The sequence below is a fragment of the Bos grunniens genome, chromosome 8 (genome assembly GCF_055505025.1).
Source record: "Bos grunniens cultivar Pamir isolate PY7600 chromosome 8, Bosgru_T2T1.0, whole genome shotgun sequence".
NCBI classification, from domain to species: domain Eukaryota; kingdom Metazoa; phylum Chordata; class Mammalia; order Artiodactyla; family Bovidae; genus Bos; species Bos grunniens.
Window position 1 is genome coordinate 18412159 of NC_141172.1, and position 14434 is coordinate 18426592.

At 37.3% G+C, this 14434-nt stretch overlaps 1 pseudogene; it reads left to right on the forward strand.

Moving 5' to 3' along the window:
• The first annotated feature begins 11683 nt into the window (after nt 1-11683).
• LOC147366714 (dnaJ homolog subfamily A member 1 pseudogene) lies at nt 11684-12402 on the forward strand (annotated as a pseudogene).
• The last annotated feature ends 2032 nt before the right edge of the window (nt 12403-14434 follow it).

Below are 14434 nucleotides of genomic sequence, written 5' to 3' on the forward strand. Positions count from 1 at the left end.
AAATATATTGCTTAAAAAGCAATTGAGGACATTATGAAGTTACAGAAAACCTAAAAATCAATTGGATTTTAAGAGATAAAAACTTTCCAGTTGTTCAATTTAGGATAAGGAATAGTCTCTTGGGAATTTCTGGGCAGAAAAAAATATGTTTTCTAAAGAGTACCATAAAGTACAACTTAAAAATGCAATTAGAAGTTTCCAGAGCCTATCTGTAGTTTATTTAAAGCTTCCAAACTTGCCCTCCACTTCTTTGATATTCATGAACATAATATTAATAAATACATAACAGGGCCATAAGAAGCCTCAAAGACCCACGTTGCCTCTGAAGCACTAGGAGGATTTGGGCAGCAGGTGCAAGCTGACTGCAGTGCTCTGGGCCAGGCTTAACCACTTCAGTTGGAAAGGCAATCTCAGCTGGCTACTGTTGAATTGTCAGTACCTCTCAGCCCGAATCAATCAGAATGGTCCTACTGTTTCTTAAAAGGAAATATTTCTGCTTGGGCCATTTGACTTTTTTTCTGGCATACAACTGAAAGAGATATATTTAAAAAGCTAGAGATGTGATTGTTACTGGGTTTAATATAAACAAAACGTATCGGGGTGCATTGTTGTCTAAAGGAAGTACATGAAATGGCCCTGGCTGGTTCTTCTGAAGTGGATCCAAATTCCCTGTTACCTGCAAGCTTGAAATCATAATCAACTTTGTTTAAACTTACTGGAACTCAGTCTACCCATCTGTAAAGTGAGAAGAATTATAATTAACTCAACAGAGATTTAGAGATTGGAACTTAATCAGGATAGTACACATTTAAAATTTAGCACATTATCAGCCACACAGTAGGTGCTAGAAATTATCAAAGTGTGATTTAAATGATTGTGTCTATATTTATGTATGTGCACATTTAATTAACTCTCTTAATCAGATTTTAATTACCTTAAAGTTATAGTATTCTATTTATCTTTATCAGTGGCAGTTTGATTAGATTTTTCCAATAATCTGGACCACTTCTTTCCACTTATTTCCCTTCCAATTAACTTCAATTTGAGTACTGAACATCTCATTAATATCACCATCATTAGATAGATCTGTGATAATATGGAAAAGAAGCTCTCAACTCTAGTCTGCCACTAAAATTTAATTAGATGATATGTATGAAGGTGCTTCACACTGTGAATTATATATATTTTAAATATTCTTGTGGGGATGGTTGGTTTCTGAAAATGGAGGGCATGTCTAGCAGAATTCAACCAAGGTTTTCTGTAAAAAGCTAAATATAAGTGTTAAGGTTCTGATGGTCCCTAATGGGCTTCCCCAGTGACTCAGCCATAAAGCATCTGCTGGCAATGCAGCAGATCTGGGTTCGATCCTTGCGTTGGGAAGATCCCCTGGAAGAGGAAATGGCACCCACTTCAATATTCTGTCCATAGGATTTTCCTGTCATTATTCTTGCCAGGAAAATCCTATGGACAGAGGACCCTGGCCTGGGGTCGCAAAGAGTCGGACACAACTGAGCATGACATGGATTGTCGCTATCACAATTATTCAACTCTGACTTGCAGAATGAAAGCAGCCATCAACAATATGTTAATAATAGCTGAGGTTTTTTTTTTTCCCCCCAATAAAACTTCATTTACAAAAACAAGCATTGGGCAGGATATGTCCCATGAGTCATAGTTTGCAAAACCCTGTCCAACCCTCTTACTGAAGACAAACAAAATAATTAGGTTGCCCCTATCTCCCTCCAAAATTTCTAGAAAAAACATTAAAGGGAGTGGGTCAAACGTTAAAGGGAGGAAGTCAAAGAACATTACAGCTGAGCCCTGATTCTGTGCTGGAGATTTTACACATTGACTGACAGAAGCTGAAAGGTAGAACTGTGCTTTGAGTGGACTCACTGAGCAGAGGGTAGCATATAGTACCCACCAAGACAGGAAATTTGGGCGAGTCATCATTCCTCTGGGTTGGGGTCTGGAGGTTCTCCACCCTGACAGTAAGTGACTGGACTATATTTCTCATGTTCCAGAAAAAACTCAAGCCTTGGCCCCAGCAAGGAGCCTAAGAGAAGAGAAAAATACATCCACTATAGTTGCTATCCACATTTGCTCTCCAGAGCTACTTTCTACCCTTATCTTCCCTGCTCTTTGCAGTATCACTGACCCATAACAAACTGCATTGTCCAGACTTCCTTGTCCTCTGGCTTCTGGTTGGTTTTGGACAAAGGGAAACAGGGGCAGAAGATCAGAGGGTGGGAGGACAGAGACATTAGGACACTGCCTTCCCCACCCCCATTCCTGCTTTGGGGCTGCAGTTCTGGCAATGGCTGCCTCCACCTATAAGTGAAGGCCTTCAGTTGGCCTCCCTCCACTGAACCAGCCTGTGTCCCTACAAACTCAGACTAGGGGACTCAACACCCTTTGTTGGTTTTCTAGGCCACAACGCTTTGTGAATAGTCCTCAGTCTTTTCGAGGGAACACTGTTTTTGCTCTGGCCCTGACCATTCTGTCTTCTCTGGAAAACAAATGCTATTTCAGGCCTCAAATTATGTCAGAAAGTAATTTTTGAATATAATGCCCAACAAAGAAAGAGAATGAGACACATAAGACAAAATGAGTCAGATCAGGAGGAACAATAGAAAACCAAAAGAGACAACTGGGAATCCAGATGCTGGAATCAGCAGGTATAGACAATAAAATAACCATTCTCACTACATTCATGGAGATTTAACCTCAGAAGTGCAGGGAGGTGTGATGAGCAAGGAAAATGGTACATATGCGGTAAATTTAAATGAGCACTGATTATAGAAACTAAAATTAAAAGTCTCTTGTGGGACTTAATATATAGAAAAATAATTAAAATACATAAAATAATAGCATATAAATTGGGAAGAAGTAATTGAATATTAAAGTGTGCTAAAATCTTCATTTTCTGAAAGATAAAGATAATTATCTTTTTTTCAGGTAAAGATAATTATTAACCCTTGATAAATTATCAGTGCATAAATGGAAGCACTTAAAATTTTGGCAGTTAAAAAACTTATAACTTCTAAGCTCTTAAATATTTGTGTGTGTATGTGTATGTGTGTGTGTGTGTGTGCGTGCAACAACAAAGAAAACATGAGAATATAGAACAGGCAAAACAATTACTAATCACATAAGAATATAATCAATTTAAAACCAAATATTTTGGTAATTTCATTAAATGTAAACTAACTACACACAGGTTTGAAAGCACTGACTGTTATACCGGTTTTTAAAAAATAATAACTAATCCTAGCCCTTTATAATATACACATTTGAAGTTGACATTTACAAAAATCTTGAATGTAAAATGATTTTTGAAAACTCAATCAAACAAATTTCTTCCAAAGCTCAAATGCAACTATAGTAATATTAAAGGATGAACCTGGAACCTATTATACAGACTGAAATAAATCAGAGAGAGAAAGACAAATATTGTATATTAATGCAAATATATGGAATTTAGAAAGATGGTACCGACAGTCCTACATGAAGGGAAGCAAAGGAGACATAGACATAAAGAACAGACTTTTGGACTCAGTGGGAGAAGGCAAGGATGGGATGATTTGAGAGAATAGCATTGAGACATACACAGTACCATATGTAAAACAGATGACCAGTGCGAGTTCAAGGTACGAAGCAAAGAAAACAAATCTTAAGATAAGAAAAATGATTAGAGAAATGGTCTGAACCAATAAAAAATGTTAAATTCAACAAAAATATGTATTTACAAACACCAATACTTTTGACCTAGCAATTCTACACCTAAGAATGCATTCTACAGCTGTGCTTCCCCAAGCGTGGACCCCAGATTGGCAGCATCAGCATCATCTGGGGCAAATGATAGGATTCAAATCTCCATCAAGACCCTCTGAAACAGAAACTCTATGGTTGGGTCCCAGAATCTGGGTTTTAACAAGGCCAGTGAATAATTCTGAAGTGTGCTAAAGTTTGAGAAGCACAGTTTCACAGAGAAGTGAGATTATATGCATCAGGAAACATGCATTATTATTTTCATAATTGCATAATTTGCTATAGCAAAAAACATAATGGAAACAATTCAATTCAACAACATGTCTAACATAGTAGAATGAAAAAATAATTTATTGGTTTTCATTAAATACAATATTACATAGAAATAAAAATGAGTAAACCACAACCACATGCAAAATGCAGATAAATCTTAAAAATACAGTTAATGATTTGAGAAAAGTGGGTATGCATATAAACAGAAAAGAGGGAAATAATAAAATAGACACAATAAATATACAATGTGCAATCCTGAATATATAAATTCAAGAACAGGCAAAAATAGTCTAAATTGCCTAGGGGGGATGTGTGGCAGGCAGATTCCTAAGGTAGCCCCCATAATTCACAGCTCCTGAGATTCCCACTCTTGTGTGATCCCCATCTCTGGAATCTAGGCTAAACTTGTGACTCTCTATTAACCAAAAGGATACAGCAAAAGCGATGAGATGTACTCAATTATGTATATATGATTATGTTACATAAGACTAACGTCTGTCCTTCTAGAGTCTCTTTTCCTTTCAAGTTTTGATGAAGCAGGTTGCCATGTTGGGGGACCCATGCAGCAAGGATTTACAGTTGAATTCTTGCAAGTGTTCCTAGCTGACAGCAATAAGATGAAGCTCTTATTCCTACTGGAAGGACGTGAATTTCATCACAACCCAAGTGAGCTTGGAAGTAAATCTTTGTGGAGTCAAACTTTCAGATGAGATCCCCACTTGAACCAGCATCTTGACAGGAGCCTTGCAAAGGACCTGGTTAAGCCACATCTGGAAGTTCTTGACTTCCAGAAACTATGAGTTTAAATATGAATGTTGTTTTAAGACACAAAATCTGTTGTAATATATTATACAACAACAGGAAACTAATACTGGAGGTGTCCTAACTCCAGTTCCCTAGCATCAGAACTTGAGACAGAGATTCTTGTTCAAGGATTCATTATTGGACAAGTGCTGTCAGGAGAAGGGGAATACAGGAAGCAGGATAAGGTAGGGGAAAGAAGCCTGCAAGAACAAGGTCTCAGCTAGAAAGTAGCATCAGTCAATCCCAAAGTGATATCCCAGAGCATCACACAATTAGAACCTTGAGTTTCAGGGTTGCCCTTGGGGGCCATACTGCCAGTCAGTCGGTACTGGGGCTGCACAGAAGAGACACAGTTTCCCAGGTAGCAGTTCCCATCTGGCTCAGGGCAGTTCTCCAAATAAGTGGGCAGCTGTGAATTCTTGCCATGCAAAACTCACAGGATCTGCTAAAGGAGATGTGAGAGGTAGGGTAGAGAACAAACAGCATCCACTACAGACCGCATGATTGATACGAAATTTAAAGGAAAGTTAGGAAGTGGATAGCATAAATGTCACCAAAGTTGGGACAAATAATATAGAGATTTTTCTGGGATTCTGGCAATGTTCTGTTTCTTAACCTAGGTGGTAGTGACATGGATATAATGTTTGCACCCATATTATTTATTTTATGCATTCTTCCATATGTCCATTACATTCATAATAAAATCGACTTTTATAAATTGTGATTGGGTACAAATAGAATCTCTAAGCTAAGGAAATTTGGGGGATATCTGAGAATTTCATATACCTCTGATACAGTGTTCTCTTATATTGCATCGTCTGTGGCACATCTGATACATTTAAAATTTTTTCTACCGGCATTCTTTCCAGGACAAGAATTCAGTAATGTTGTCACAATAACTATCAGGGAAACAAAGTAGAGATCATATCCTATTTCAGAGGATGGAGAACTGGATGTAAAGATGCACCAAATATAAACATTAATTAGAAAACAAAAGATAATTCATGATCATGCAAACTGCTGAACAAGGACAGATGAATGAAATTGCTGGCACTCATCAAAAAGGTTTTTTGGGGAAGTTATTCTTTACATCTTATTTTAATTCTCTAATAATAAAATGGGAGAAAGCAGAGAAATAAAAATTAGACAAAATAAAGCTGAAGTTTTCAGCTGGAAGTTCTTCACAAAATAAAATTTAAATCACAAATCCCAGTCTTCATATTAAAAATGAAAAATATCACACAGGATCCAGAGAAAGCCTCTCAGGTCACTTTAGGTTGAAATTCTTAGTCGTTTCCTACTATTCCTCACAGTTTTCCAAATAGTACGATGTAACCCCACGAGACAGATTCTAATGTGATGACCAGCCATAATCCGATAGTCCCTGGAAAATTCTGAGTAGTTACCATCAATTATAGGCAGATAATTATCTCTCAGTGACTTTCATAAACCATGATTTTTCTCCAAACACAGAAAAGGAATTAAAATGGTAAAAGATAAGGAATATCTAAGATAATGAATATATGAAAAAGCTTCAACATATACAGCAAATAATCAAGGAGATTTTGCATCCTTATAATTTTTTCAACTGGATCATCAGGTTAGAATGAGTAGATAAAACAGAAAAAATATTTTAAATGAGAGAAAAAAATAAAGAATATTAGAGGTAGTCAGTTCTCATAGAAAGATTCCAAACTTGGAATCAGACAGTACATCTTGGGACACATAAGAGTTGAGCCAGTGTAGACAAGTTACCTCTTACATCTCTTTTATGGAACCACCATCCATCAAATAAAATTATCTGTATTTTATGGAACCACCATCCATTTTCTGAACTCTTCTAGTCTATAAAAGCCAAAGGCATTTTTGTAGATTTCCTGAATTCACTTTTAGTTTATAATTTGAAAAGAAAACAGATTTTTCTAAACTTGTAAGTCTTACTTCAAACTATTTTAAATGAGAATACTAAACAACAACAACAAAATTAATTGTGAAGCTAAGTCAAAAATTAAGTTTATGGACAGCACTAGCTTTTCACCCAAAGGCATCAACCACAATATTGAAAGCATGGGGAAAATATTTCTACTTCAGAATATAGTGAAATTATTCCAAACCACAACCCAGGACAAAATGCTATAGGAAAAGATAACTCTCCCAGGTAAAAACTTTTTTCTTCTCCCCTAACTGGATCATGAATCAGTTTTAGCCTCTGGTGTTCTACTCCATTGAGCCCAGAACATCCAGCAGCTTCCGAAATCTGCCAAACCATCAAGCACAGCAGACAATTCCCTTTAAGCCGATTCAAGTGCCGAAAAGTAGTGGGCTAGAACCTTTCCCCAAATCTGGAGTTCAATGATGTGAAGGTCTCATTTTTCTTAAGAAAAATAATTCAGACTCTATACTACTTTTGCAGGGTTCAGTTAAGATATATTTTTAATTTAGGTACTTTTTATTCTTTTATTTCTAGGTGAATATAGAACATACTGTTGAAATTCTGATGGTGACATTTTTGTTCTTCGCTTTCTAATTTCCCTTCAATTTTATATTTGTAAACCAGTTTCTCTGTTTTATTTGAACAGGGTATCAGGAAATAGAAAAGAAGTAAAAAGGTGATAGTCTAAAGAGTTTAAAATAAGAAAAATGTCAAATTAGGTGTAGTGCTAGGCAGTAGTTATCAAATACCCAGTGATTATACATCACACTAGTGATACACTACCTATACACATTTTGTGTGTGTGTGTGTGTGTGTGAGTATATATATACTCATACATACAAAGAGACAGAAGGATAAAGAGAGAACTCAATATTCATGGAAGGAATAGTGGATTTAGTGGAATTCAAACAATAATATAGAAATATAAATGCAGTATGGTTCTAATAGAATATCATACCATAGAGGAGGGATGGTCATTAGCTGAATGGGAAGTGTAACCCTAAGAGAGATTAGAACTCACTCTATACCCAGCTAAGAAAAAGAAAAAAAATGCTACAAGCCACACATGGAATAATCAACATTTTTTGGCTGATATATAAGGATTGCTGTTATCTATTATCACCATTTCCTTTTATAGTGGATATCTAACATCAAAATTGAGATAAAACACTCAAATTTTTATAAAAACTGAATTTAAATTTATGGAGAACATACCACATTGCTTTTATTTTTCTAATATCTTGGCTGACCAGAAACGGCAGACTCTCTTCTTTGAGTTATCATCTTATTTTGGAAACAACCGTCATTAACTATATGAGATATAAGGTCTTGAATATAAGAGTTAATCAGTGACTTCCCTAGTGGTCCAGTGGTTAAGAATCCACCTGCCAATACAGGAGACACAGTTTCAATCCACGGTCCTGGAAGACACATACCATGGGGCAACTAAGCCCACGCGCCTCAGCTACTGAGCCCACATTCTAGAGCCCATGCTCTTCAACAAGAGAAGCCACCACGCCCTGGGGGATGAGTGAAACAGATGAAGGGGATTAAGAGGTACAAACTTCCAGTTATGAAGTAAATAAGTCACGGAGATATAATGTACAGCCCAGGGAATAGAGTCAACAACATTGTAATAACTTTGTATGGTGACAGACGGTCACCAAAGTTACCACAGTGGTCATTTTGTAATGATAAAATATCAAATTACTGTGCCATAACCTCAAACTCGGAGAAGGCAATGGCACCCCACTCCAGTGCTCTTGCCTGGAAAATCCCACGTACTGAGGAGTCTGGTAGGCTGCAGTCCATGGGGTCGCTAAGAGTCGGACACGACTGAGCGACTACACTTTCACTTTTCACTTTCATGCATTGGAGAAGGAAATGGCAGCCCACTCCAGTGTTCTTGCCTGGAGAATCCCAGGGACAGGGGAGCCTGGTGGGCTGCCGTCTATGGGGTCGCACAGAGTCGGACACGACTGAAGCGACTTAGCAGCAGCAACCTCAAACTAATATACTACTGTAAGCCAATTACATGTCAATTAAAATATTAAATAGATATAAATAACCAAATAATTAAAACATTTCATGCATTAAATAAGTTTCTGTTTAAATTTATCTTGGAAAGTGTAAAAATCAAATATAAGATGAATCTTATTTCCTGCTGTTTTTCTTTCCTTTTCTGCCAACAAAAAATGTCAAATCTCAAACAAAAAAAAAAGAAAAGAGAAGCCTGAGCACCACAACAAAGCAGGCCCCCACCCACCCACAGCCACAACTAATGAAAGCCTGCAGGTAGCAATGAAGACTTATTGTTGCCAAAAATAAATAAATTATTTTGTTTTTAAGAGAAGAGCTAATCATGCCAGCTGAGATTCAAGAACTCATCTGTGAAACAGTCCTTCTGTTTCAAATACATGGCCGCACTGAAATGTATCAATAGATTAGAATTTTAGAGGTATAGAGAATTTAGACTTCCCTATGAAAAGATTTATTTTATGCTTGTCATATGCCATTTTTAATTATTAGTAAGTTTCTAATCAGATAGTTACTTAGTTAGTATGCTCAAATTTTATTTTATATATGCCCAGTTTTCTAGAAGGGTAAACTAGGTTAAAATGGTCAAAGTCCATGAAAAAAGTACTGGGGAAATCTAAGAGTGCATTGACATGTGTAAGATACCTATAATCTTCAAGTCAGTTTTGAATGAAATCCACTCAACAGGGCAGTTTCTTTCAACACTAATGATACAGATAAAGTAGTGTGTCCTTTCGGTCATGTCTGACTCTTTGCTACTCTATCGGCTAGAGCCCTCCAGACTCCTCTATCCATGGGATTCTCCAGGCAAGAATGCTGGAGTGGATAGCCACGCCCTTCTTCAGGAGTTCTTCCCAACCCAGGGATCGAACCTGCATCTCCTGCATTGGCAGATGGGTTCTTCACCACTAGTATCATCTGGGGAGCCCAGATAAAGTGTAGCCGTGACTAAATGACTTAATATTCAAGGTGCCATTTTGGCAACCAATATTAACTACAACACATGGCAAAGCAAATGAAAATTATTTGGTTGTCTTTGAAGAAAATTGTTGTTAAAAAGCTCTGACTTTTTCAATAAAATGTTATTTCTGCTTTATACTATGAATGAAAGTACTAATGAAAGTTATGAAATTCTCTCCTTCATTATATAAAGAAAACAATCATCATAACAGTTAATATTTACAGAACTTTTGCTATATGCTTGGCAAGGTATAAGATACCTTGCCTGCATTTTACAATGTAATCCTCACAATTATTATAAGGTAAGTAATACTGTCTCCATCTTATACATGATGAAACCGAAGATCAGAGCAGTTAAGCAGCTTGCCCAAAGCATTCCATATGTCTTCATTTTTTGCTTTATATAATTATTTCATTTATTTGACAAATATTTATTGACCACCTAGTAAGTATAAGGCCTTGCATTGCTGTGGGTATTTCTAACAGCGTTTAAGGAAGTATCTGCCCAAACTAGATAATCTGTTCCTCTGCAGACCACCTGCCTCCACTCCCATTAGCAACTGAAGCATAGGGATATTCATAAATTTTCAAAGAAATGACATTCTCTCTGAAATTTCACTCCCAAGTCAAACTGCTAACTATATAGAGAAGTAAATTTGTAGGAACTGTGGGAAGCTTGACCTAACAGAAACAAATCCTTCTGACCTGACATTGAGAAGCCATAAGGACCACAAAGCAACAAAATTACTTTTGTGCAGCATTTGCGCTGAATGTCATTTCTTAAATCCGACCCCTATCTCCCTTCATATGATCTTCAATTTGTTTTTAAGTTTAAAATGTTTTCATATGCTTGATTTAGAAGGAAACATATTTGTCACATCTAAATCTACCAAATGCTCATCTAAACCAATGTGAATCATCAACTTACATTCATCATTATTTTATCCAGAAATGTACCTTTCCTCTCACCACACATATATATGGGAAATAAACCTTTTTCAGTTCTTCTTGGGTGGCATTGGGTTTGACCCCCGTCTTAAAATATTCTTAGTGATACGATAAAGACTGAGCACAATTTGGCATTTGCAAATATGCCCAGCAGACAATGAGAGAAAAAACTTATGTCTGAGAGCAACAACTGTATAAATTTATCTCTTTGTTGATTACCAGCAACTGTTGCAGTGACCTTTTTATAACTGCAAATAATCAACCTTCATTTCAAGAGAGTAGCTTTGGTACTTCAGATTTCCCTGATAAGTTGCCATTTATTTGAAATTGCCCTTAAAGTTATTCTTCTGTAAAAATAGTAATAAAGTGAAACTTTCCAGAACGCTCAGTGAGAGGCAGAGGATCGGCAGCTGCCCGAGCTGTGCACAGCAGCATGCTCCTTCCAGGTCCCCCACACCGGCATCGGCCTGCTCACCAGCTGTAGAAAATGGTTAAAGAAACCACTTTACTATGATGTTTTGGGGGTCAAACCCAATGCCACCCAAGAAGAATTGAAAAGGCTTACAGGAACTTGGCCTTGAAGTACCACCCTGATAAGAATCCAAATGAAGGCTAGAAGTTTAAACAATTTCTCAAGCTTATGAAGTGCTCTCTGATGCAAAGAAAAGGGAATTATATGACAAAGGAGGAGAACAGGCAATTAAAGACGGTGGAGCAGACATTAGTTTTGGCTCCCCCATGGACATCTTTGATATGTTTTTCGGAGCAGGAGGAAGGAGGCAGAGAGAGAGGAGAGGTAAAAACCTTGTGCGTCAACTTACAGTAACCTTAGAAGATTTTATATAATGGTGCAACAGAAAACTAGCTCTGCAAAAGAATGTGATTTGTGACAAATATGAAGGCCGAAGTGGTAAGAAAGGAGCAGTAGAATGCTGTCCCAATTACCAAGGTACTGGAATGCAAATAATAATTCATCAAACGGGACCTGGAATGGTTTAGCAAATTCAGTCTGTATGCATGGGGTGCCAGGGCCATGGGGAGCAGATCAGTCCTAAGGATAGATGTAAAAGCTGCAATGGAAGGAAGATAGTTTGAGAAAAGAAAATTATAAAAGTTCATATTGAAAAACGCATGAAAGATGGCCAGAAGATAACATTCCATGGTGAAAGAGACCAAGAACCCGGACTGGAGCCAGGAGATATTATCATTGCTTTAGATCAGAAGGACCATGCTGTTTTTACTCCACGAGGAGAAGACCTTTTCATGTGTATGGACATACAGCTGGTTGAGGCACTGTGTGGCTTCCAGAAGCCAATATCTACTCTTGACACCCGAACCATAGTCATCACTTCTCATCCAGGTCAGATTGTCCAGCAGGGAGATATCAAGTGTTTGCTAAAGGAAGGCATGCCAATTTATCATAGGCCATATGAAAAGGGTCACCTAATCATTGAATTTAAGGTAAACTTTCCTGAGAATGGCTTTCTCTCTCCTGATAAACTCTGCTGGAAAAATTTCTGCCTGAGAAGAAGGAAGTAGAAGAGACTGATGAAATGGACCAGGAAGAATTAGTGGACTCTGATCCAAATCAGGAAAGATAGCGCCATTACAATGCAGAAGCCTATGAGGATGATAAACATCATCCTTGGGGTGGTGTTCAGTATCAGACCTCTTAGTAGGGCCCGTGAATAGCACTCACTGCTGGTGTTTTATTTACAGTATTTCATGTGTGTTCGTTACTTATTAAAAATAAAGTAGTTTAAATAAATAAGTACATATATTTTTTAAAAGCAAAGAGAAGATTACTATACTGACAATTATTTAGAAGTTTGCCACTAACCAGTACTCCTTTATTCTCCACACATTCTCACATGTAACCAGTCATAAAAAAGGAAGCATCTGGATATATTTTTATACCATTATCACTACTGCCAACATATGCTATTTAGTAATGTGAACAGCATTACCACTGTTACATTTTTATTATTTTGAAACAGGTCAAAAGTTGTATAATTGTTTGTATTTATGGAGTGCCTATTTTATGCTAAACGGTTATGCTCAGAAGCATGTGTAAAATTTGATACTCACAATAAATCTATATGGAAGGTAATATGACCTATGATTTTGGATGAGAAAATTGAGGTGCATAACACTAGTGAGGATCTAGGATTTGAATCAATGTCTCTCTGTCCACTAAGCTTTATTACCACTGTTGTGCACATTTCATTTAGAATATATTAATTTGATTATGTCCCACAATTCCTATTGCAAATATATATATCAGCCCATCAATGATTCAGTGTCATGCAACCTTCAGTTTTCTGTGGTATGGTGTGGAAGGCAGCAGATAAGCAAGTAAAGTTGTTATAGGCATTTTACCTTCATACTACCAGAGCAGGATTTATTCTGCACTACCAGGGTACAAAATTACCCAGAGTTGAATAATGTAATTCTGAATACAGAAAGTCATGCTTAGTCACTCAGTCGAGTCCGTCTCTTTGTGACCCCATGAACAGTAGCCCACCAGGCTCTTGTGTCCATGGGATTCTCTAGGCAAGAATCCTGGAGTGGGTTGCCATTTCCTTCTCCACATAAACAGAAAGTTTACCTGTAGCCTGAACCCTATCCCTCAGTTCAAGATTGGCACATCTAACTACCTCATCAATATCCCCAAGTGGGTGTGAAATACACATCTCAGACACAACATATTCAAAACTCATCTCCTCTGCCCATGCCCACCTAAGCCTGTTGCACTCAGAGTCCTCCTCATCTCTGTCAAGGGCAGCTCTATTCTTCCAGTGGCTCAGCGATAGCTTTCTTTTCTTTTCATCTCCCTTTCTCTACTTTCCTTTCCTTTTCTCTCCTGTCTCTTCCCTGTCCTATATCCAATCCATCAGCAAACGCTATTTTCTCTATTATCAAAATATACACAGAATCTAACCTTTTCTCACAAATTCATCATTAGTTTCTCCTCTGGTTCCAGTCACCATCAACTCTTGCCTACGTTACTTTAAAAAACTTTTAGGAAGTCTTCTTGCTTTAATCCACACCCTGTCCTATCTATTCTCTGTTCAGCATCCAGAGTTATCCACCTTAAATATGTCAGATAGTACACTACTCCCATGTCTGAAAACCCCCTAATGGCACAGGACAAAGCCCCAAAGCTTACAATTATCTACAGAACTTGAATTCACTATCTCTTCAACTTTATCTCTGCAATCTACCCTTTCCCTATCATCTAGCCATCCTGCTGTCTTTGCCAGTCTTAAAATCTCTCCAACCTTAGGACACTTGATCTTTCTTCTGCAGGGAGTGCCTCCCAGTACCCAAGTATCTACATGGTTTTCTCCATCACCTTATTCAAATCTCTGTTCAAACATTCCTCTCTCCACAAATTTTTCTAAGACCACCTATTTCAAATTCTAGCCCTGTTCCTGGCGCTCTCTGTCTCTTCTCTGGTTTATTTCACACCACAGCTCCTATTACATTTTAATATACTTTATAATTTTTTGTTATTATGTTTATTGACTATCTTCATCAAAATGTAATTTCCATGAGGGTAGGGATCTTTTTTCCTATTGTTTTAACTTCTGTTGTATTTTTAGTTAACTGACAGATAAACATTTGTTGATAGACTGGATAAATAAATGACATCTTCCAAACCATATTCGATGAAACACTATTCCTGTGAGATGCTCTGCTAAAAAG